Source organism: Protopterus annectens, chromosome 2.part1 (genome assembly GCF_019279795.1).
Source record: "Protopterus annectens isolate FY-2018-M chromosome 2.part1, PAN1.0, whole genome shotgun sequence".
Taxonomy (NCBI): domain Eukaryota; kingdom Metazoa; phylum Chordata; order Ceratodontiformes; family Protopteridae; genus Protopterus; species Protopterus annectens.
This window is the reverse complement of record NC_056729.1, coordinates 676,688,141-676,711,179: the sequence shown is the minus strand read 5'-3', so window position 1 is coordinate 676,711,179 and position 23,039 is coordinate 676,688,141. Positions and strand designations below refer to the sequence as shown.

Sequence of the window (23,039 nt, the reverse complement as noted above, 5' to 3'; positions counted from 1 at the left end):
CAGTGTTGTAGAGAATAATACCATCATTCCACACTGCTGTACAGAATAATACCACTATTCCACAGTGCTGTACAGAATAATACCACCAATCCACAGTGCTGTACAAAATAATATCATCATTCCACAGTGCTGTAGAGAATAATGCCACCATTCCACAGTGCTGTACAGAATAATGCCACTATTCCACAGTGTTGTACAGAATAATACCACCATTCCACAGTGCTGTACAGAATAATACCACCATTCCACACTGCTGTACAGAATAATACCACCATTCTACAGTGTCGTACAGTAAAATGCCACCATTCCACAGTGCTGTACAGAATACCACCATTCCACAGTGCTATACAGAATAATACCACCATTCCACAGTGCTGTAGTGAATAATACCATCATTCCACACTGCTGTTCAGAATAATACCACTATTTCACAGTGATGTACAGAATAATATCACCAATCCACAGTGATGTACAGAATAATATCACCATTCCATTGTGCTGTACAAAATAATATCACCTTTCCATTGTGCTGTACAGAATAATGCCACTATTCCACAGTGCTGTACAGAATAATACCACCAATCCACAGTGCTGTACAAAATAATATCACCATTCCACAGTGCTGTAGAGAATAATGCCATCATTCCACAGTGCTGTACAGAATAATGCCACTATTCCACAGTGCTGTACAGAATAATACCACCATTCTATAGTGCTGTACAGAATAATACCAACATTCCATAGTGCTGTAGAGAATAATACCACCATTCCACAATGTTGTACAGTATAATGCCACCATTCCACAGTGCTGTACAGAATAATACCACCATTCCACAGTGTTGTAGAGAATAATACCATCATTCCACACTGCTGTACAGAATAATACCACTATTCCACAGTGCTGTACAGAATAATACCACCAATCCACAGTGCTGTACAAAATAATATCATCATTCCACAGTGCTGTAGAGAATAATGCCACCATTCCACAGTGCTGTACAGAATAATGCCACTATTCCACAGTGTTGTACAGAATAATACCACAATTCCACAGTGCTGTACAGAATAATGGGTCTATATGAGAACACCGAACATTCGAAATGTCAAGTGCTCTAATATCGAACCTTAGCAATCGAAAAAAAACATCGAACATTCGGAACAGCAAATTTTTTCCTAGGGAAAAAATTTGCTGTTCCAAAACACATACACACAACACAAGCACACCAAACAAACAGCAATCCACACATATACAGCTAAACTCTAACACCTAACCCTACACTAAACTATACAAACACCACTAACTATCCACTTACCTTAACCCAAACCCTAACCCTAAGGTCTGTCACTATCACACAGTCACCTCACCCGCGCCCTAACCCTAACTCACCTAACCAGCCCTAACCCACATGTCCACACAATCGCACATTTACCTGACCCGCTCCCTAACCCTAACTCACCTAACCCACCCTAACCCACATGTCCACTCAATCGCACACTTACCTGAACCCAACCCGTAACTTTCCACTAGAGCACTGAAAATACCAAAGCAACAGAAACGGACAACTGAATTAGTATTTTAATGCAGACATCCCCCAAAATCCAAACCCAAATCAGCATTTTGCTTTATTTTCCTAACTTTTTGCTAACTGGATCAGTCCCATGAGATTAAAGAAGATACAGAACCAGAGAGACTGGTGGCAGATCTAGATTTTACAAACGTACTTGATGTCAGGTCTCAGCATCCCTAGTAGCAGGGTGGATAGATGCTTGCTGATTCTGAAATTGGCTCATTATACTTTGTCACCTATTTAGCCTCATTTATAAAGGATTAAACTTGAAGTGTCTCAGTGATTGATGTAAATACCTGGCTTACTTTTGTAAATATATCAGTATTGGACACACAAACTCTGTAATGTATCATTTGTACATTGATACATTCATGCTGCACTATAGGTACTCAAAACTGTTACTTGATGTGTTGCATTATTTCTCTTGCCTCAGTGACCCAGACTGTGGCTGAAAAGGGGCTACCAGCCAGTCTACTTACCTACTTAACAAAACATAAATAAATAAAAATAAATAAATTGCTGAATACTCTGAAACACTGTGCCATTTGTTTAGGTTACAGTTCTTACTATGACCAGCATTTTATACATGGGCAGCTTCTAGCTAAATCCACTTGCCAATCTCATATTCACTTTTGCCATCACTCATGGACAGCACCTGAATGTGTTTAAAGTATTCCACTAAAGGAAGAAAGGAATGTGCCCCCCAAACAGTGCAATCCACTCTTTTTCTGGGAAAAAGCATCACGGCCTGAGATTTGGAGGTAATCATTCTTATCCCAGTTACTTCACATGTAAAAGTAAGTCACACAAGTGCATGTCAGAATTCATCAGTCTAAAATCGATTTGGGTGTTGACATATGGTTTGGTGTTGGTGTAATGGTTAAGGTGTTTACCTCACAGACACAAGGTACAGGGTTTCATTTTCACATTAGGGAAACTGCCCAGACTTAAAATGGCCCACAAGAGCAGTTAGCCTAGTACTTACCTATGAACCTATTTACTACAGTGGGTTTAGTATAATGGTTAAGGTCTTCACCTCAAACACAAGGTACACTCTTTGATTCTAACATCAGGTTATTTGCAAGGCTTAAAACGGCCCTTCAAGGCAGTTAGCCTATTATTCACCTACAGCCCTATAAAAGGTTAATATAATCTGCAAGCAACAGAGAAGCCACATCTCGGTCCCCATACCCAACCTTGGTTGTGTCTTGAAATATTCTCCAAGAAAATCTGGAACAGGAATGGTAACAAGATGCACAGTTGTTGAAGCCTGACCCCACCTTTAAAAAGTTAAAAATAACACAAAAATGTAGACCAAACCCTCAGTGCACTCACAAAGGGAACGGACAGCACACTGCAGCAGCCCCAGTACTCCACAGTCCTGCAGGAACACCCCAAGCACATGCTGGGACATACAGCCATAAGCCTTCTCTGAGTTCATAAAATAACTATAGTTTAAATTAGCAAACTTTCACAACTGCTTCCCACAGCAGTACAAGGCTAAAGCCCAGATGTGTGCATCAGACTGGATAGCATCTCCATTGATTGTCCTGAATTTGAGACTCATCTCTCAGTCAGAATCTCACCTTCAGCACTAAGGCGCATTTTTTTTCAGTGAGGATAAGAAGTGTGATCTCCAAATATTTGAAACATACTGTCCTGTCCCCTCTCTTAAAGACAAGAGCTGTCACCCTTATCTGCCATTTCAAACTATCCCTGCATTTTATGAAACACTCCATTCCAAGAATTCTACAGAAATTCATAATATCGTTTCTCCTTTATTTTCTTCCATTAATCAAGAAACAGTAAGCTTTGTGTGTACAACCCCCCCATATATAAAGCATGTATTCATTGCTCACTGTTCTTTATGCTTGATTGCACATTGCTCTCTTTGTCTCACTTGAATTGCCTGTAACTTATTAATCTAATGTCTGCTTTGTTTATGTAATTGCTTTACTTGTTTGTGTTTGCTCAAGATTCTCAGGTAATGCTGAAAATGGTCTTAGGGCAAGCTCACCTGCCCACTTAAAAACTTAGTAAATAAATAAACATTGAATACACGTTAGCTATACCAACCCAACCAGATCTCATATATTAGTGCAGACTTACAAAAATGACGGTCACTGATAGTGGCCCTAATCTGCCATCATGCAATGATTTCAAATACAGTGAGAAACACTAACTCACCAAAGATTTCAGACAGGACGGCATGCTCTCCAAAAGATCTCTAAATTATGGACAGTTCTTCCATACCATGATTAGCACAGCCTAAGCAAATTCCCATCTTCCCCTCCAAAGATGGCAAACTGTCTACCAGAACATCTTTCAAGCCACCAGACAGTCTTTTCCATGACCTTTCCAAGTTCTTCCTATGCTCTGTCTCACTTTGGCAACCCCAGTCATGGCAAATATCATGGCCTGCCTAAACATGGGTCCTAGGGTTAAGACCATTATTAGCATCAGCTAACATCCTGCCACAACTGCATTCTGTTCCTTCAATGACTGTAGTTCTGAACATGTGCCATTTGGACCCAATGTCCACAGGCTCACCTAGAACACATAAAAAATCATTTTGATGGTAGAAGTTGAACTGTGAACACACAAATGTCTTGAGTAGATATTCCCAAGAGGCTCTCATGACTCTTTAAAGTCTTCTGGGTCTGTTTGATCAACATTCTTTCCTACAAATCCGGCTTACCACAAGTGGTGATCAGCTGACATCTACAACCCTCTCTTCGGCTTAGTTCTAAAAGCATAGGTTACAGCCTGATGGTAAAGCCACTATGCTGATCACTGGACTTTGGCACAAGGTACTTTAGCATCAACTACACCTATGAACTCCCATGTTTGAACATGCTACTGGCTTTGGACAATCCGTGATTTGTACTGAAGTTCAATCACTCAGATTTAGATATCAGAGTTATCCCCCCCCCCCCCCAAGTCTCATCCTTACAATTGTCTCTGTCATTGTTCACAGGAGTACTGACTTCTCCTAATAAGACTACATGGTGGTTAGGTGGCACCTTCTCAAACACCTCAGCCATCTTCACAAAAAGATTAGACTGAATACACTCCACATAACACAAATGTCTGACCTTTCTGTTCTGTGGCATGTTGCTGCACTGAAGAAACCCTCTTGTCCAGCAGAAAGAATTCCCTCAGCTTCCATTGCTTAACTGTGCGACTGAACAAGTCACTTAACCAGACAATGTTTCTGGGCTGAGTGTGAAAAAGGTCCATGGAGACCACTGCTCTACCCCAGAAAGCAAATATAAACAAACAAACAAATAAAACAATTCAGTGGCATGATCCTCGGCTGGGTACTTGTGAATATTCCCACACCTACCTGAGCCCTTCCCATGAGAAGCACAAAATACATTGTGTACAGTTTCAGATATCATATGACATGATCTTATTTTGAAAGCGAAGCACTATTGGATCTTACCCATTTAGTTATGCTTCAGTCCATCACTAAAATTACAGCATTGCTGATGATCATGCCATGTCTGGTCACTGAAACACTGAGTCCGTAAACGTGACTTCATCTGATAACTTAGTACATTAGAGTTTGTTTTGTTGCAGACGCTCTTTGTTAAAGTGAAGTTGTATAACTTGAAGAAGAGGTGAAAAGGTAACTTTTTTTTACTTTCTGAAATGGTCACTTTACTCATTTTATGAGGTTGGTGGTAATATAAATAGGAATCAGGGGTGTAGTAGCACAGACCTCATAAAACTACTGCAAACAATACCTTAAGACTTAGATTTTTTTCCATTACAATTTTTTGCATGTTGAATAAATAACATTGCATTTCAGGTGACTGTTTCGAAGAAGTCGACCAAGTTCAAAAGGCATGATCTTCCCTTGACAAAGCCAAACTGGGTCGGGTCCAATGTCTGCAAGTCCCCTATATCTTTGTTTATGAGCTCCATTATGATCCTCTCCATAGCTTTGCAGACTAGACTTGTTAAGCTTATGGGGCGGTAATTACCAGGGTCCGTAGAGGCGCCGCCTTTGTGGAGTGGGACCACAGTTGCCGTACGCCACTCCTTGGGCATGTATCCTGTGGTAAGGCTGAGATTAAACAGCTGCCTTATGTGCGGGTTTAATTCCTCATTTAGCTCGTGTAGCACACAGCCGGGGACACCATCCGGTCCCATTGATGCTGTGTTTTTAGCTTTAGAGAGCAGCTTTCACCTGCGCATTTGAGATGTCCGGGAGGCTACACTCGGCTGGGATAGTTATCTCTCCTTTAGGGGGGAAGAGGGGGGTGAAGTTTGCACTGAACCTGTCTGCCAGTATGTTGGCAATGTCTGTGGGTTCAGTGATTTTTGTATCATTTTGGACTAATTCTGAGCATATCTGGGAGTTTCCACCCAGGTTCCTAACATAGCTGAAAAAGGCCTTATGATTGTCCTTTGAATCCATGGCAATTTTTCTCCCAAAATTGGCCTTAGTTGATTTTATGAGTGCTCGTATTTTTTACTAATAATGATCAGGGGTGACTTCACTTTTATGGATTTTGTTCTATCATGTAATAGCTTTCTCCTCTTATTGTAAAGTTTGTTAATGGCTGGGGTCCACCAGACTGGACGTTTGCCCTTTGTGGAAAGAGTCTTGGTTTTATTTGGGATTGCCTGATCCATGCAGTCCTGGAGGTGTTCATAGAAGGCATTTGTAAGGGCTTCCGCAGCTTGGGTTGTGGTTTCCTCTGGCTCAGGGGCCTTGAAGGATACCACACCAGTCTTGAGTAGTGTGAAGTTTGCTTTAGAGAAGTTCTTCACAATGGTCTTTTTTGCTTGGGGTGGGGGCGGGATGTGGATTTCCAGTGAGATTAGTTTATGATCAGATCTCACCAATGAGGGATATACTTCGGTGTGGAGCATTTTGTCCCCATGTTTGTGACAATGAGATCTAGTATATTTTCTCCTCTCGTGGGAACAGTGACTAGCTGTTCCATGGCATTTGAATTTATGAACTCCAGGAACCGTTGGGCTAGAAAGTTAGGGCTTGAGTAATGTTCCCAGTCTATATTCGGGTAGTTGAAGTCACCCAATATGATGGTGTTTGGAGATACATTTATACCCTCCAGTGTCTTCAGGAAGGCTGTGTGGGGTTCCTGAGTTTGAGAGGGTGGCCTGTAGCATGCTACAATTTGTAGAGCAGTTTTGCCTATGGTTAGTTGCACCTGGATGGTTTCCGAAGCTTCGTGCGTTGCCACCAACCTGGAGGTGTGAGTATCCTTTATGAATATGGATACACCCCCTCCTTTTGTGGTGTGGTCCGGGTTTTGGGGCCGGAACGCATGATATGAGGTAAAACCTAATAGTGCCGGGGTGCTCTCAGGAGCCTTGAACCAGGTTTCAGTTACAGCACAGACATCGATGTTCTCCATACTGAGAAGGGCCTTGAGTGCGTGCATTTTGAGATTTAGACTTCTGGCATTGAGCAGCATTACCCTCAGTTTCTTCCCATTTTTGTTTTCTAGGGTGGTAGGTTTAGAATTTGAGCCTTGCCTAAAAAAGGCACTGTGGGGGTGGCAAGAGCCTTAGCCAATATCCGGAATCCCAGGGGTGACAGGTGCAAGCCGTCCCTTGCGAAGCATCGTGGCTTGTCAAGCATGTCATCCCAGGCAGACAGACACTGGATCCCCTTTGAATGACACCAGACATTAAGCCAATTGTTAAAGCTGATCATCTTGTCTCTATATTGTGGCATCATTCTTGGTGAAGGAAGGATACTGCTCAGGGTTAGGGTCATACCTGCCTGGGCTACATAATCAGAGAGCTCCTCTATGTCTCTTTTCATGTAGTCCAGGGAGGTGCGTCTCAGGTCGTTCACACCAGCATGGACAATGACTGTGTCATATTTGTACTTGCCGTGGAGTGACCCAGTGCTTGTGTTATGTGGCGGATTCTAGCGCCCGATAGGCAGCTTACTGTGACCCTCTCCTTGTTCAGCCTGGTGAGTGGGACGTCAGTGTGTCTGACTATGGAGTCACCTATGACAAGTATGTTTGGTGTTGTATTTGGCCTTAAGGGCTGTGACTGCTTTGCACACTGCTTTTGTGGTTTATGTGTTGCTTGTGGGGTGTCTTGAGGTAGCAGTTGTTTGGGTGTCTGCTTTGGAGGCCTCTGCTGTTTAGGTAAATTTTTACTCAGAGCCTCCGAGTATGTCTTTGTGTGTTTATGTGTTTGATTCAGTGGAGTGGTAGCATTATGTGAGGCTGGTTTTGTGGTGTGTGTAGTTGCCTTCTCCTCCTGTCTGGTCTTGCCAGTCCTGAGTTGAGAGAGCTCAGCCTCCAGTTTGGCTAAATAGCTGCATCTCTCAAGTATTTGTGTTATGTGGGAGGAGGAGAGGGTTGTCTGTGTACATGAGGCAGTTATAACATTGCCTCAAGATTCCCAGATTCACCAGCTGGACCGGAGAGGAGATTGACAACTGACCTTTGGACATGCTAGAATAATATTGGGAAATCCTTAATTGAAAACAAGGGCCAGTGGGGAGTGAGGGTGTAGTGCTTTTAATTTTTAGTGCTGACTTATATAATTGCTTTAGTGAGCAAGTGCCAGGTAACATTAAATTATATTGGATAGTTTTGTTTGGTATACATGTAGTTTCTTTATTTAACATTAATAAGTTTTATATGTATCCGTTGTCATGATTTGCTTTAATGATGCTTGAATTCTGTTTGGGGTAATAAATATGTTCATAGGTTCATAATAGGCAATCTGCCCTAGGTCATTTAGAAGCCTAGCCAGAATGTTTGGCTTTCGCCACCCATTTTAAATGTATTTTGCTATGGCCTTTTTCGAGGTTAGTATACTGTGCCTCTGTCTAACAGTGACATAGAAGTGATACCCGGGGTAAACCTACGATCTCCCATCCACTCATCAAGATTCCTCTTGAAGAGAGTCATTGAGGGACTCTACCTAACCTGGACTGGGATATTATTCCAGAGTGAAGGGAGCCTCTGGGTTATGAATCTGTCCCTCCAGCATGTCCTATTTATTTCAGTGCTGAGGTTTAAGTCTCTCGAGCGCGTAGCTCAATGGGATTTTGATTTTCTGAGGTGCAGCATGTCCATTAATTCCGGTTTGGACATGGCTTTATACGTCAAGCACAGATCGCCTCTGAACAGGCGGTATGCCACTGAGTAGAGCTGGAGTTTCTTTAACCGGGCAGCATATGGCATTGTGTTTGAGCCCTTTGATCCTCTTGGTGATGTACTTTTGGGGTCTTTGCAGTTGCTGCAGGTGTCTGGTAAGGTACATTCCAAAAGGGGCATTGTACTCAATTATAGGCCTGATGAGGGATGAGTAAAGAGGCACGATGACCTCCCCTGATCTAGATGTGAATCCCTTCATGATTAGGTGGGCTATATAAAATGTTTTCTAACCACTTTGGCCACGTGCTTGTCGAGAGATTGCTAGCAACTTGGGTCCCCAGGTCCCTAATTACTTCTGTACTTAATGGATTACCACCTATGTGGTAATTTGTGGGCACTTCCTTTTTGCCAAAGGGGATGACTATACACTTTTTTTGGCATTCAGCTTGAGTCCATGGCTCTGGCGCCAGATGTCTGTTTCTGAGGCCCTTTTGCAGGATGCTTGTGTCGGCTGGAGAGTCGATTATGGCGGCCAGTTTGCAGTCATCTGCGAACTTGGTCAGCCACAGTCCTTCCGTGTTAGCCTGTACCTCCGAGAAATATATACCGAACAAGAGAGGTCCCAGGACTGAGCCTTGTGGGACACCACTTGTAACTGGTTTGGAGTCTGACATGGCTCCAGCAATTCTAACCATGTGGGTTCTGTCGAGTCAGTTTGCAATCCATCTAGTGACATAGGGGTTTATTTAAGCTGGTGAGCTTATCTATAATTCTCGAGTGGGGTATTGTATCGAAGGCTTTTGCGAGGTCCAGGTAGGCTGTGTGGACCACCTTCCCCTCGTCAATGGCCTTGGTGACTGTTTCAAAGAAATCAACCAGGTTTAAGAGGTAGGATCTGCCCTAAACAAAGCCGAACTGGGTAGGATCCAGTGTCTGTAGGTCCCCAATATCTTTATTTATGAGGTCCATGATGATCCTTTCCATAGCTTTGCAGACCAAGCTAGTCAGGCTTATGGGGCGATAGTTTCCAGGATCCATTGAAGCACCACCTTTATGGAGAGGGACCACTGTTGCTGTACGCCACTCTTTGGGCACATCCTGTAGTAAGGCTGAGATTGAACAGTAGTTTTATATTTGGCTTTAGCTCTTCTTGGAGTTCATGTAGGACGCAGCCCGGGACACCGTCTGGTCCCATTGATGCTGTGTTCTTTGCTTTGGAGAGGGTGGCTCTTACCTGAGCATCTGAGATGTCAGGGGGGCAGCACTCTGCTGGGATAGATATTTGCCCTTTTGGTGGGTGGGGGGGAGAAGTTTGCACTGAACATGTCAGCTAGGATGTTGGCAATGTCTGTGGGTTCAGTGTATTTTTTGTCATTAAGGATTAATTCTGAGTCTATCTGGGAATTACCACCCAGGTGCCGAACATAACTAAAGAAAGCCTTGTGATTATCCTTAGTGTCCTGTGCAATTTTTCTCTCAAAGCTGGTCTTAGACAATTTTATGAGTGCCCGTAGTTTTTTGCTAATACTGATCAGTGATGCCTTCCCCTTTTCGTATTTTGCTCTATCATTTAGTAGCTTCCTCCTATTGTATGGTTTGTTTATAGCTGGGGTCCACCAGACAGGACGTCTGCCTTTGGAGGATTGGGTCTTGGTTTTATTTGGGATTGCATGATCCATGCATTTCTGAAGGTGTTCATATAATGCATTTATAAAGGTTTCTGCGGTCTGGGCCGTATTTTCCACAGGCCCGGGGGCTTTGAAGGATTCCACCTTGTTTTTAAGGAGTGTGAAATTTGATTTAGAGAAGTTTTTCACTGGTTTTCTGGGCAGGGTGTGGGGTCGTGATGTGAATATCCAGTGAGATTAGTTTATGGTCTGATCTTACCACTGAGGGATACACTTCTGGTCTGGAGCATAGAGTCCCCATGTTGGTAATGATCAGGTCCAGTATGTTTTCCCCTCGTGTGGGAGTGTTAAGTTGTTCCATAGCATTTGAGTTTATAAATTCTAGGAACCTTTGGGCTAGGGTGTTGGAGCTAGAGTAATGCTCACAGTCTCTTTGGGTAGTTGAAGTCGCCCAATATAACGGTGTTTAGAGAGACATTCATATTTTCCAGTGTTCTCAGGAAGGCCGAGTAGGGTCCCTGGGTTTGGGAGCGTGGTCTGTAGCAGGCTATAAACTGGAAGGCAGTTTTACCCACGTAGTTGCACATGGATAGTCTCTGATGCAAGATTATGGAAATTTGATGACATTACATAAACATCATTTTATCTAATTATTCTTATCCATTTTTGTTTGACAATGATACATCAGATTGTGACTGCATGGTAGTGAAATGGTTATGGGGCATGTAATGCTGAGTTCTCCTGCAGCAAGTACATTGAGTACTGGCTTATAACATACCTATGCAGATAGAGGCTCCGATGGAGACGAGACGAAGTGGCTGGAAGAAGATGCCTGTCACAGTGCATTGAAGAGAATTGTTGCTAACAAATTTCTCATTAAAGATTTGAAGCACATCACCAAATTCTGCCATACTGACGATCTGGAGGTGTTCCATGCATTACTATGCAAATATTGCCCCAAGTTTGAGCACTTTAGTTTTGCAGGAATGAAAGCAAGAATCATACTTGCCATCCTGGATCATAATGAGTGTTCGTGAGCAAGCAGTGGTGAGATTCCCCACAAAGAAGTCAGCAGCAAAGGGAGAGCTAAGGTATCACGTGGTGTACCCAAAAGCAAAACAGGAGTGGGTAGCCAAACCAATATTTGAGAGAAGAAAGTTTGACTACATATATGCATACTGTGGATGTTCAGACAAATTGGGTTTTGTGCACCTATCCGAGTGTATAAAACAGTTGATTTTGTCTTTGCACCCCCTGGCTGTGTGGAAAAGTAGTGGTCATACTCCACATTTCAGCCTCTTTTCTGCAAGGTAATTTCATTTGGCTACCTGTACCATGAAAACACATTGCATGGAAGTAGTACAGCTCACTCCAGAAGATCCATGGCCTCTTCAGGGGACTTAAGGAACGTGGCACCACCACCAATGCTATCATTGAAGTAGCTAGTTGTTCCATAGCTGAGACGTTGTGTAAAAATGCAAGCAGGGCAATCACAATGGGCAGAGCTAGATTGGAACAGGCTGTCATCCACCTTTTCCTAGGGAAACATCTAGCAAAGAATAGGGTTCATGGTGAGCTGTGGAAGGCAACCACATGGAATAGTACAACAGTGGAACTAGAGGACATCAAAGTTGTGTGAATTGTTACCCGAAAGATGTCCATGCCTTCCATGTTGCAGTATTACTTCACACACTCCCCATACTGTGATTGTGCACTGGCTCCTGTGGATGGCATTGGACAATGTTCATCGTGCATACAGCTGCAGGCATCACAAATGGGTTGTCCTGCCATCAGGAGATCCCCCTCAGTCGGCAGTATTCCAAAGTCCTTGTCCAGCGTCGTTTGTCTTCACTTCTTCCCTGACGTTAGTACGGCATGGGTATAAAGGAAACAGCCGAGGCAATTTTCTTCAGTATTTCTTGCCGCGCGGTGCCCAAAGCAGAAGCAGTTTGCAAGTGCCGGTCGGAGAGCTCATGAGAGCTAAATATCAGCATTCCAAAGTCATCTAAAAAGCTAAGTACCCCATTGGGGATAATTTTCTTGGCTCAGACCAATGTCACTAAAAGCAGTAAAAGCTAATTCTATTTCTTGTGGGAAGCAAATACCTCATAGGGATTTACATTCCCTTTGCATACCTTGCTTAGGCCCAGACCAGTACGTCTCTGCCTGTCACTTTTGTGCTTTCAGTATGCACACTATAAAGCGTCGGGGCGAGTTCGCTGAAAATCTTTTTGGAGAAGATTTGAATTTTGCAATGTCATCTGATATACAGACTGCGCATTTACACAAAAAACACAAGGAAAAGGCCAGACACATGCAGTACGCAGCCTCTACCAACACCACGCTTAAGCCGACCTCTAGTGTCCCAGTTTGCAGCGAGACTATGACACAGCCTCTGCCTACAGATGACACCTCTTTAGCAGTACCTTGGGTACTCGAGGCTGGTGTCGGCCAAAATCTTACCTGGCTATACCGAAGCCTTCTTTGCTACTGATGCAGAGACAGTCGAGAAATCTGCCTCTTGTCATGGCGTCTTCAGACCTCCCTCTACTTTCTCTATAAAGGCCTTTACCAAGGCCAAGGCTTCCAAACACAACAGGAAACCGTTTGGTAAGGGCCCCTCACCTGGAACCACAACGAAGAAGCAGATGCTTAAAATGGCTGAGGACTTGATTACTCTTATCAGGGGTACTCGCCCACCCCCACAGATAAAAGGCCTAGAGTGGAGGAATAATCCCTGTCCTCAGAACAGGCTTCCATCATTTGAGCTTACAACATAGGCCTCTAGCTATACCCCCTGTTTTGGATATAGTCGATGGTCTATTCAGAGTCTTGTCTCTCACTCCGGATTTGTTGCCATGACATTTCATGGGCACTAACCTGGGACTGTAGGGTCTCCCATATAGTCGATATGTTTTGCTCAAGACAAAACCGTCCATGGCAATGGTGATCGACCTATTCAGGAACCTCTGTTATCTATACTGTGGATGTTCACAGACTAATTGTGTTTTATGCACATATCAGAGTGTAAAGAGTTGAGGATTTTGTCTTTGCACCCCCTGGCTGTGTGGAAAAGTAGTGGTCATACTCCACATTTCAGCCTCTTTTCTGCAAGGTAATTACATTTGGCTACCTGTACGATGGAATCACATTGCATGGAAGTAGTACAGCTCACTACAGAAGACCATCGTGTTGAATGCATGGAAGTAGTACAGCTCACTACAGAAGACCATCGTGTTGAATGCATGGAAGTAGTACAGCTCACTACAGAAGACCATCGTGTTGAATGCATGGAAGTAGTACAGCTCACTACAGAAGACCATCGTGTTGAATGCATGGAAGTAGTACAGCTCACTACAGAAGACCATCGTGTTGAATGCATGGAAGTAGTGCAGCTCACTACAGAAGACCATCGTGTTGAATGCATGGAAGTAGTACAGCTCACTACAGAAGACCATCGTGTTGAATGCATGGAAGTAGTACAGCTCACTACAGAAGACCATCGTGTTGAATGCATGGAAGTAGTACAGCTCACTACAGAAGACCATCGTGTTGAATGCATGGAAGTAGTACAGCTCACTACAGAAGACCATTGTGTTGAATGCATGGAAGTAGTGCAGCTCACTACAGAAGACCATCGTGTTGAATGCATGGAAGTAGTACAGCTCACTACAGAAGACCATTGTGTTGAATGCATGGAAGTAGTACAGCTCACTACAGAAGACCATCGTGTTGAATGCATGGAAGTAGTACAGCTCACTACAGAAGACCATCGTGTTGAATGCATGGAAGTAGTACAGCTCACTACAGAAGACCATCGTGTTGAATGCATGGAAGTAGTACAGCTCACTACAGAAGACCATCGTGTTGAATGCATGGAAGTAGTACAGCTCACTACAGAAGGCCATCGTGTTCAATGCATGGAAGTAGTACAGCTCACTACAGAAGACCATCGTGTTGAATGCATGGAAGTAGTACAGCTCACTACAGAAGACCATCGTGTTGAATGCATGGAAGTAGTACAGCTCACTACAGAAGACCATCGTGTTGAATGCAATGGAAGTAGTACAGCTCACTACAGAAGACCATCGTGTTGAATGCATGGAAGTAGTACAGCTCACTACAGAAGACCATCGTGTTTAATGCAATGGAAGTAGTACAGCTCACTACAGAAGACCATCGTGTTGAATGCATGGAAGTAGTACAGCTCACTACAGAAGACCATCGTGTTGAATGCATGGAAGTAGTACAGCTCACTACAGAAGACCATCGTGTTGAATGCATGGAAGTAGTACAGCTCACTACAGAAGACCATCGTGTTGAATGCATGGAAGTAGTACAGCTCACTACAGAAGACCATCGTGTTGAATACATGGAAGTAGTACAGCTCACTACAGAAGACCATCGTGTTGAATGCATGGAAGTAGTACAGCTCACTACAGAAGACCATCGTGTTGAATGCATGGAAGTAGTACAGCTCACTACAGAAGACCATCGTGTTGAATGCATGGAAGTAGTACAGCTCACTACAGAAGGCCATCGTGTTGAATGCATGGAAGTAGTACAGCTCACTACAGAAGGCCATCGTGTTGAATGCATGGAAGTAGTACAGCTCACTACAGAAGACCATTGTGTTGAATGCATGGAAGTAGTACAGCTCACTACAGAAGACCATCGTGTTGAATGCATGGAAGTAGTACAGCTCACTACAGAAGACCATCGTGTTGAATGCATGGAAGTAGTACAGCTCACTACAGAACACCATCGTGTTGAATGCATGGAAGTAGTACAGCTCACTACAGAAGACCATTGTGTTGAATGCAATGTCTAACATGGTGCTACAATGAATTCATGTGATGTGAAATGGAGTCTACAAATGGGTTATGGATGGTTTGTGATGTGTAATGTTATGGTTTCCTGACTTTATGAATATAGCTAACTGGATTGGTTCTTAAGTTGTTAATGGATGGTAAATTAAATGGTGTGTGTCTGATGGTTAAATGGATGGAATTGATAAGCTATGTAAGGTAGAATTGTATTACTGATGGTGTATGGACTGGTTATTACATGCAGTCACTAAATGTATCTTTTTGGCTTCATCTGTGAATGGTATGATTACAGTCCTGCACATTACACACTTGGAAAGTGCCATTTTCAATGGAGTATCAAGCCAAGCATGAAATAGTAAAACATTCATAGCATTGAGGGTGCAGGTTGTAAAGTAGGCATAGTAGTTTGTAACAAGTTGGTCCGGGTGAAACTTTTGCTTGTGGTCATTTGGGAACAAGTAGCTGAGCATGCAAGTTTGCAATTTTGAGGTACATGGTGTTCCTGCTGTTGAGCAGTTGAGGCTCTGGACAAATGATAATATTTTATGGAATGTGTACTGGTATTGTGAAGTGATAATCACTTCACTATTTCTGAAACTTTAAGTTTTCAGAAATAGTGATGTGTATGTGTGCTGCTAGAATTAAATAAAATAACAAAGGTCAATCGATTGGCATAACTTGTGTAAGATCTGTCATGTTCTGCAGATGTAGACCAAGAGACCGTTATTGTGGAATGTCTTGTCTTAGCCTTGATTTGCAGTACTATTGTGTGAATGATGGAGCGGTATGAAGTTGTGTATGATTCCTTTTTATCTGTCGGCAGCTGGAGCTTGTACAGTGTCTAAGGACTGGTCCTTGGTGAATAAATGTAGGCATGTAGATTTTTTGGCTGGGCAAGCGTCGCATGCATCTGGAAGACTGTTGGATGCAACTGGTGATGTGAGTGGATCAGGCTGTAGACGGAAGTATTGTGGTGTGAGTGGACCTCTGATGCTGGCTACCTTGACTAGGTACAGTGGCTTTTCACAATAGTGCTGTGGGAATTGCCACTTTTGCACATTGTAAACCAAAAGCCAGCTAATCTTGTATGTCTGAGGGATCAGGTGACTTCTGGTACATTTTTAAAAATTAAATGGTATATGATTGCTATAGATTTGTAAGGTCCATTAAAATAAACTGTTTCATAGGTGATAGATCTTCATTACGCTGCAGTCTTAATGTATACAGGGGTTATATTTATAGAGATAACTGGATAGGCGCAGACTTTGTAAATTGAGATACTGTAAAGCTAAAAATGTAGTAAGACCATGCATACTAAGCAGTGAAATTCTGAGTAAACCAATATATGGTGCAGTATATGTAGTTGACCATTGCTGGAACTGTGAAGTCCAGCCAAATAAGTTGACTAATCTCACTATTAAGAAGAGTCCTACTGATTAAGTACAGTAACGGCTACAAAAAGAGGATAATTTTGCAGTGACCATGCGTAGACAGTAACAGGATGTTATTGCATCAGACTACGTCTGGCACAATTTAAGTGCAACAAATTACAACTGGTATGCAGTACCATAAGTTTGTTTTTTTTTAATATTGACTCAAAGCATGTGGGTGCTGTCATGCAGGTCGGAAATTATTTGTTTATAGTGTATCATCTGTTAGCTATTTAAACAGGAAGGGAAAATAAGTGGCAAACTGATGCTTTGCAAAGCAGGGAACTATTGCCAGTGCTATGTTGCTTGGTTTTAAACTTGACAGGAGTAGTGCAACAAAAAAAGTCTCCCACTGTAAAGAGGAAAAGGCAGACTAGCAAACAATACATTGGTCTGGTCACCTGCTGTGATGAGCTGTCAATCACATGCAGATAATGGCTCAAATTACCCTTGGCTCTTTGACAGCTAGGGAAGGTAGGTGTGAAGTGGGAGGGGAGATTCCTTGAAGAGCTAGATTCCAGCCTTCACAAAGAAAGCAATTTAGCATCTGAAAGGAGAAAAAGCTAGAAAATGCACTTTTGTGTTCTGTTCTGTAGCATTTGCACTGCTTGTGTTTCAAGTGGTCATTTAAAAAGGATAACAATTTAACCAAAAGTAGTGGATTTGAAGACTGCAGTGAATGCCTGTTAAGTCAATGAAGTCACGGCAACTTAAGGGAAAAAGTGGCAGATCTGATGCAATTTTTGAGAGACAAATGATGCATTCTGGGATGCTTGAGGCAGAGTAAACAGTCTGAATTTTTTCAATATGCCAGACCCCATGTGGTCAGAGTCAGAAATTGCATCTAAAAATATCTAAAAAGCTCAAAATAGTCTTAGAGTGCTGTTAAAATGTAGGAAACATCAAACCATGATGAAATAAATATGTTTTTTGAGTCTGAGGGCGCGGTTGTCCTTTAAATGTTTTGGCAGTTCACACAGAAGGTTTACTTGTTACAGGCTGCTGTCTGTTAAACTACTACCCTGGTAACTAAATGTAAAATAAAGTAGAACTGAAATGGGATGGTTTGCACTTGACTGTAATTTGTTAATCCATTTAATTATACATACTTGTTCTTACTTTTTCTTTCTTAACAGAATGGAAGAAAATATTTCAGTTTTGAGTCAGTCCACCTATCTGTTAACAAATAAATATACTCTACATAAAATATGATGATGACTAAGGGCAACTTCCCCTGCTTAACCTACTCCCTTCCTCAGATAATACAGTAGTTACAGATGTTACTTGTTCACAAAATGAGTCACTTTCCTCTTCCTTCATGATCAGACATGTTTGTTTTATTAACTTTTGAACTCAGTTTATGCCACTGTCATTTCATAACTTCATGTCCTGATACACACTTTATGTACAAAGATACTGCCTCACAATTTACTGGAGCCAGTCTGTCTCTTGAAAACACTCCATTCTTTTTTTCCCTCGCATTGCTCACATGCTTGCTCTGTCTACCTATGTGTTCTTTTTTAAGAAGCTATCACCTTGCACTACGCTGACTCCCACATGCTATCCTAAAGCACAAGCACACTGCCTTTTAGCCACGGAACAAGTCTTAGGTATGATTCCCACTGCCTTTGCTTGCTTACTATGTGGCTCTAAATAAGTCACTTAATTAGACATTGCTTTTGGGTCACCCTAAAAAAGGGTCTGCGCATCCACTGGGGTTACTCTAATAACTTTGTTCCCGGTGAAGACCATTCACCACTTCTGTCAACCTAAAATGCCTCTACTTTGTAAATATCCTCGTAAACGACAGCAATCAAAATGAAACCTCACCACATCTACAAAAAAAGATAAGTTAAGGCTATAAAGTTGTCAACAAGCTGCTTCCTGCAATCCAGGGGTTGCTACCATCAGCATCCCTTTGTCTACTGTCCTGCTCTGGGCAAGTCACTTAACCAGATGGCACTACCAGGCTCAGACATAAAAAGATCAATGCGGATCAGTGCTCTGTGCTGGTAAAGAAATACAAAAAGTAAATAAATAAACGTACCTTTAATTCTGCTTGTTGTTCTCCTGCCTAAGTATTCTGGTGTCTCCAACCTTTCTTTACTGCTTTTATTTATTTATTTCACAGGGAATTGGATTGTATTTAATGTCCCTGGTCCAGCCAAAACCTAGTTACAAAAGAATATAAAATTAACGTATATGCAGAAACACAGACATAGCAAAACAAAATGATATATAGCTGCAAACATCATTTGTGTGAAGACTGTGATAAGCGACATGAAAGCACAGTTGTGTAAGTATAGACATCATAATGGCAGATGTTTCAATAACAGGATAACTACTGCTGGACTGATAATATAGTTGGATAACCTGCAGACAGAACCATTCCTCCAGCCAGATCTTTATGAGCAATCAGAGAGCACAAAAGGCACAAAACTGCTGTTTTCCTCAGCGGATGCTTGTTATTAATCCATCTGTAAAGTGGAAACAATCATGCATCCAGCTGTGTTTTAATTCTTGGTTCTCCCAAGCAGCACATAGCATTCCTCATCCTGCAATGTTCTTGCAGACTAAAAGGGCCTTGAAAGTTTGAAAAGTACAGTTTTGTACCTACCATAAATGTAGATGTCCGATAGGTATGCATCTGCAGTCCTTACATATGGGTTGTCCTGCCTCAGGCAGCCCTTCGGTTGGCCGGATTCCAAAGTCTGGGTCCGGCGTCGGCTGATGTTGCCCTCTCCCCGACGTCAGAGCTCCTGGGGTATAAAAGCGTCAGCCGATGCCATCTTCCTCAGTTTTTCTTGCCCCAGATGCCAGGTGCCCTCTAAGGAAGGCTAAATTTGGAGAGATGCAAAAATTCCAAGCATGCACAGTAATATAAAACAAATACACCATAATAGATAACCCCAGCTAGCTAAAATGAGGGATAAGTACCCAAGAAGCACCACAGAGGGGTAGGAGGGAGGGAAAACCTGACTGCAGATGCATACCTATCGGACATCTACATTTATGGTAGTTACAAAACTGTACTATGTCCTTCAAGGATGCATCTGCAGTCCTTACATATGGGTAGAATACCATAGCCAAGCTGGGGGTGGTAGGGCCTAAGAAAAGGATGGTGTAGCTAAAATGCCCTGCAGGACTGCCATAGCAAAACCTGCTCTGGATCTGGAATATAAAGGTAAGTTGTAATGCTTGGAAAATGTATGCACGGAGCTCCATGTAGCAGCTTCTAAAATGTCCTTCGTAGCCACCCCTCTTAAGAAGGCTGTGGAGGTGGCTGTGGCTCTGGTGGAATGAGGTCTAATGTTAACTGGCACCGTTTTGCCATGAAAAGAGTAACAGAATCGAATGCAATTCCCTATCCATTTTGAAATTGTCTGTTTGGAAATTGCTTTTCCTTGTACACCAGCAGCATATGCTACCAAGAGCTGGTCAGTTTTTCTGTAAGTCTTAGTTCTGTCCAAGTAGTAGCGCAACTGTCTGTGAATGTCCAGGGTATGCAAAAGTTTCTCTCCTTTGTTTTGTGGATTTGGAAAGAAGGTAGGCAGGTGAATAGCTTGGTTCAGTGAGACCCTGGATACCACCTTTGGCATAAATGAAGGACTGGTTCTCAATGAGACTCTGTCCTGATGAAAAATAAGAAATGGTTGTACTGCCATGAGGGCCTGTAACTCAGATACTCTTCTTGCTGAGGTTACGGCCAGAAGGAAGGCAGTCTTCCAAGACAGGAACTGTAGTTCTGAAGATGCTGGTTCAAAGGGAGGTAGAGTTAATTTTTCCAACATGAAGTTAAGGTTCCATGTAGGCACTGGTGGTTTCCTTGGAGGGTTGATGTTTTTAATTCCTCTTAGAAACTGCCTTAGCAGATGATGAGAAAATACCGGTGGATCAGTGTTGTACTCTGCTGAAATTGCTGAAGCATGAATTTTTATGGAAGAGTAAGAAAGACCATTATGGAGCATTTCTGCCAAGTATTCCAGGATATGTGCAATGTTCATCACTGTCGGATCTTGGCCCTTTGTGGTGTTCCAAGTGTGAAATCTTTTCCATTTTGCTGAATATGCCTTTCTTGTGGAAGGCCGCAGAGCTTCCATGATGATATCCTTTACTCTCTTGGATAGCTTATCCTGGCGAGGAGTCAAGGTATTTTCCAGGCTGTCAGCTGCAAGGTTTTCAGGCTGGAGTGCAGAGTTTTGTATTTGTGCTGTGTCAGAAGAAGTGGCCATTGTGGTAGAGGCCACGGTTTCGTGTGTGACATGCTCCTTAACAGTGGGTACCAGTGCTGTCTTGGTCAGTCCGGAGCTATCAGAATCACTTTTGGCTGTTCTGTCCTGATCTTCAGTAAGACCTTCGTCATTAATGGAAGAGGTGGGAATGCATATACTGTTAGAGTATTCCAGCTGAAAGAGAGAGCGTCCACTTTCCATGCTTGTGGGTGGTATGTCCTTGTGCAGAATTTCTTCAGTTGATGGTTGTTGTGAGAGGCAAAAAGATCTATGTCCGGCCTCCCCCATGATTGTGTTATCTGAAGGAAGGTGTCTGGGTGCAGCATCCATTCGTGTGGATCCATGATATTTCTGCTTAGGCTGTCCGCCAGTACATTGTCTTTTCCTGGCACAAACTGGGATTGCAGCTCTATATTGAGTTTTAGGGAAAGTTCCCAAAGATTCATTGCCAGCCTGCAAAGAGGGTAAAAATGGGTACCTCCTTTCTTGTTTATGTACCACATAACTGTGGTATTGTCTGTCCTTATTAGCAGGTGGCCTTGATGCAGGAAGTGTTTGAAGGCCTCGATTGAATGTATCACTGCCAGCATTTCCTTTTGGTTTATGTGCAGGCGCAATTCTTTTTGTGACCATAGTCCTTGAATGCATCTGCCCTCCACATGTGCTCCCCATCCATGGTCTGAGGCGTCTGTTGTAATGGTTTGGCTGATAATTGGTTTGCTGAAGGGCAGACTCATGTTTGACTGGCTTGCTTGAGCCCACCATAGAAATTCCTTTTGAAGGCATGGGATGAGTGGGATCATAGCTTCTAGGCTGTGACTGTGTTGAGACCATAGACTCCTTAGGTACCATTGTAGTTTCCTCATATGCAGCCTTGCTTGTGGAATCAGAAGAATGCAAGATGCCATGAAACCCAGGGCCTGCAGGATTTTCCTTGCAGTCAGCTGGATTTGTTTTGTCAGATTTCTGAAATAATTCGGTAGTTGCTCTTGTTTTTCTTCTGTGAGAAAAGCCATTTGGGTGGTTGTATCTAGTATTGCACCCAGAAACGTTATTCTTTGGGATGGAACAAGTCTTGATTTGTGAATGTTGACTGTGTATCCCAAGGCCTGAAGTAGGCGGATGGCATAATTCAAGTGTTTTACCAAAGTTTGTTGGCTGTCCGCTTGTATAAGGCAGTCGTCCAGGTATGGGTATATTTGAATCTCCTGAAGTCTGCAGTGTGCAATTACTGATGCTAGGCATTTCGTGAATACTCTGGGCGCAGTAGATAAGCCAAAGGGCAATGCTGAGAATTGATAATGCTCTGAACCTGCAAGAAATCTGAGGTGTCTTCTGCAACTTTGTCTGATAGGGACATGCAGGTATGCCTCCTTGAGGTCTAGAGATACCAGCCAGGACCCCTTGCCCAGCAAGGGAAGGAGTTGCTGTAGGGTCAGCATTTTGAATTTTGGCACAATGAGATAAGTATTCAGTGCGGACAAGTCCAGAATAGGCCTCCATTGTTTTTCTTTTCTTGGGACAAGGAATAGTCTGAAATAAAATCCTTGGCCTTGTTCTGTGAGAGGAACCTTTTCTATAGCTTTCATTTGCAGTAGGTTGGAAATTTGTTTGAAAGCCTCTGCCCTTCGATTCGGTGGCAGGTTTGGCATGCCTTTTCTTTTTGGTAATGTATGAAAATGGAATCTGTATCCTTTGTCTATTATTTGCAGTGTCTATTTGTCCCTTGTAATACTGTGCCAGTTTTTTGAGAATAAAGATAGCTTTCCGCCCAAAGGTGCTTCCAATTGAGCCCTGGTTGGCGGGGTCAAGGTCAAGTCATTGAGTTTGTCCTTGTGCAGCAGTTGTAGGTCCTGCACTACCTCTCTGGTTAGGAGGCTGCCATTGACGTCCTCTGTCGGAGCCTCTAGCTTGCCCTCTACCTCTGGCACGCCTGTTCTTGCCTCTTTGAAATCTGTCTGTGTCTGGAAAGGATCAGTTCTTAGAAGGCCAATTTCTGCTGAATCTTGGTGGTTGGACCTGGAGAAAATCTTTGACTGTTTGTACAGATTTAGCCTTTTCCTCAAATTTCTTTAAGACCTCCTGAGCCGTGGAGCCAAATAACTTTTGCTTTTCCAGTGGCGCATCCAGAAGCTTTGCTTTAACATGATCTGACAGAGTTTGTTCCTTCAGCCAAGCATGCCTACGTATGACTGCACCTGTCATTGCTGACCTACATGAAGCTTCCAATGCATCATAACCACACT

At 42.9% G+C, this 23,039-nt stretch overlaps 1 protein-coding gene across 1 annotated transcript in view; it reads right to left on the bottom strand.

Moving 5' to 3' along the window:
• Nucleotides 1-23,039, bottom strand: part of SLC7A2 (solute carrier family 7 member 2) — a 1,203,198-nt gene that overhangs the window by 871,582 nt on the left and 308,577 nt on the right. Inside the window, exon 3 of the mRNA XM_044062413.1 lies at nucleotides 18,609-18,732. The gene's annotated coding sequence lies outside the window, so the exon portion shown is untranslated. The remainder of the gene's footprint in view (nucleotides 1-18,608; nucleotides 18,733-23,039) is intronic.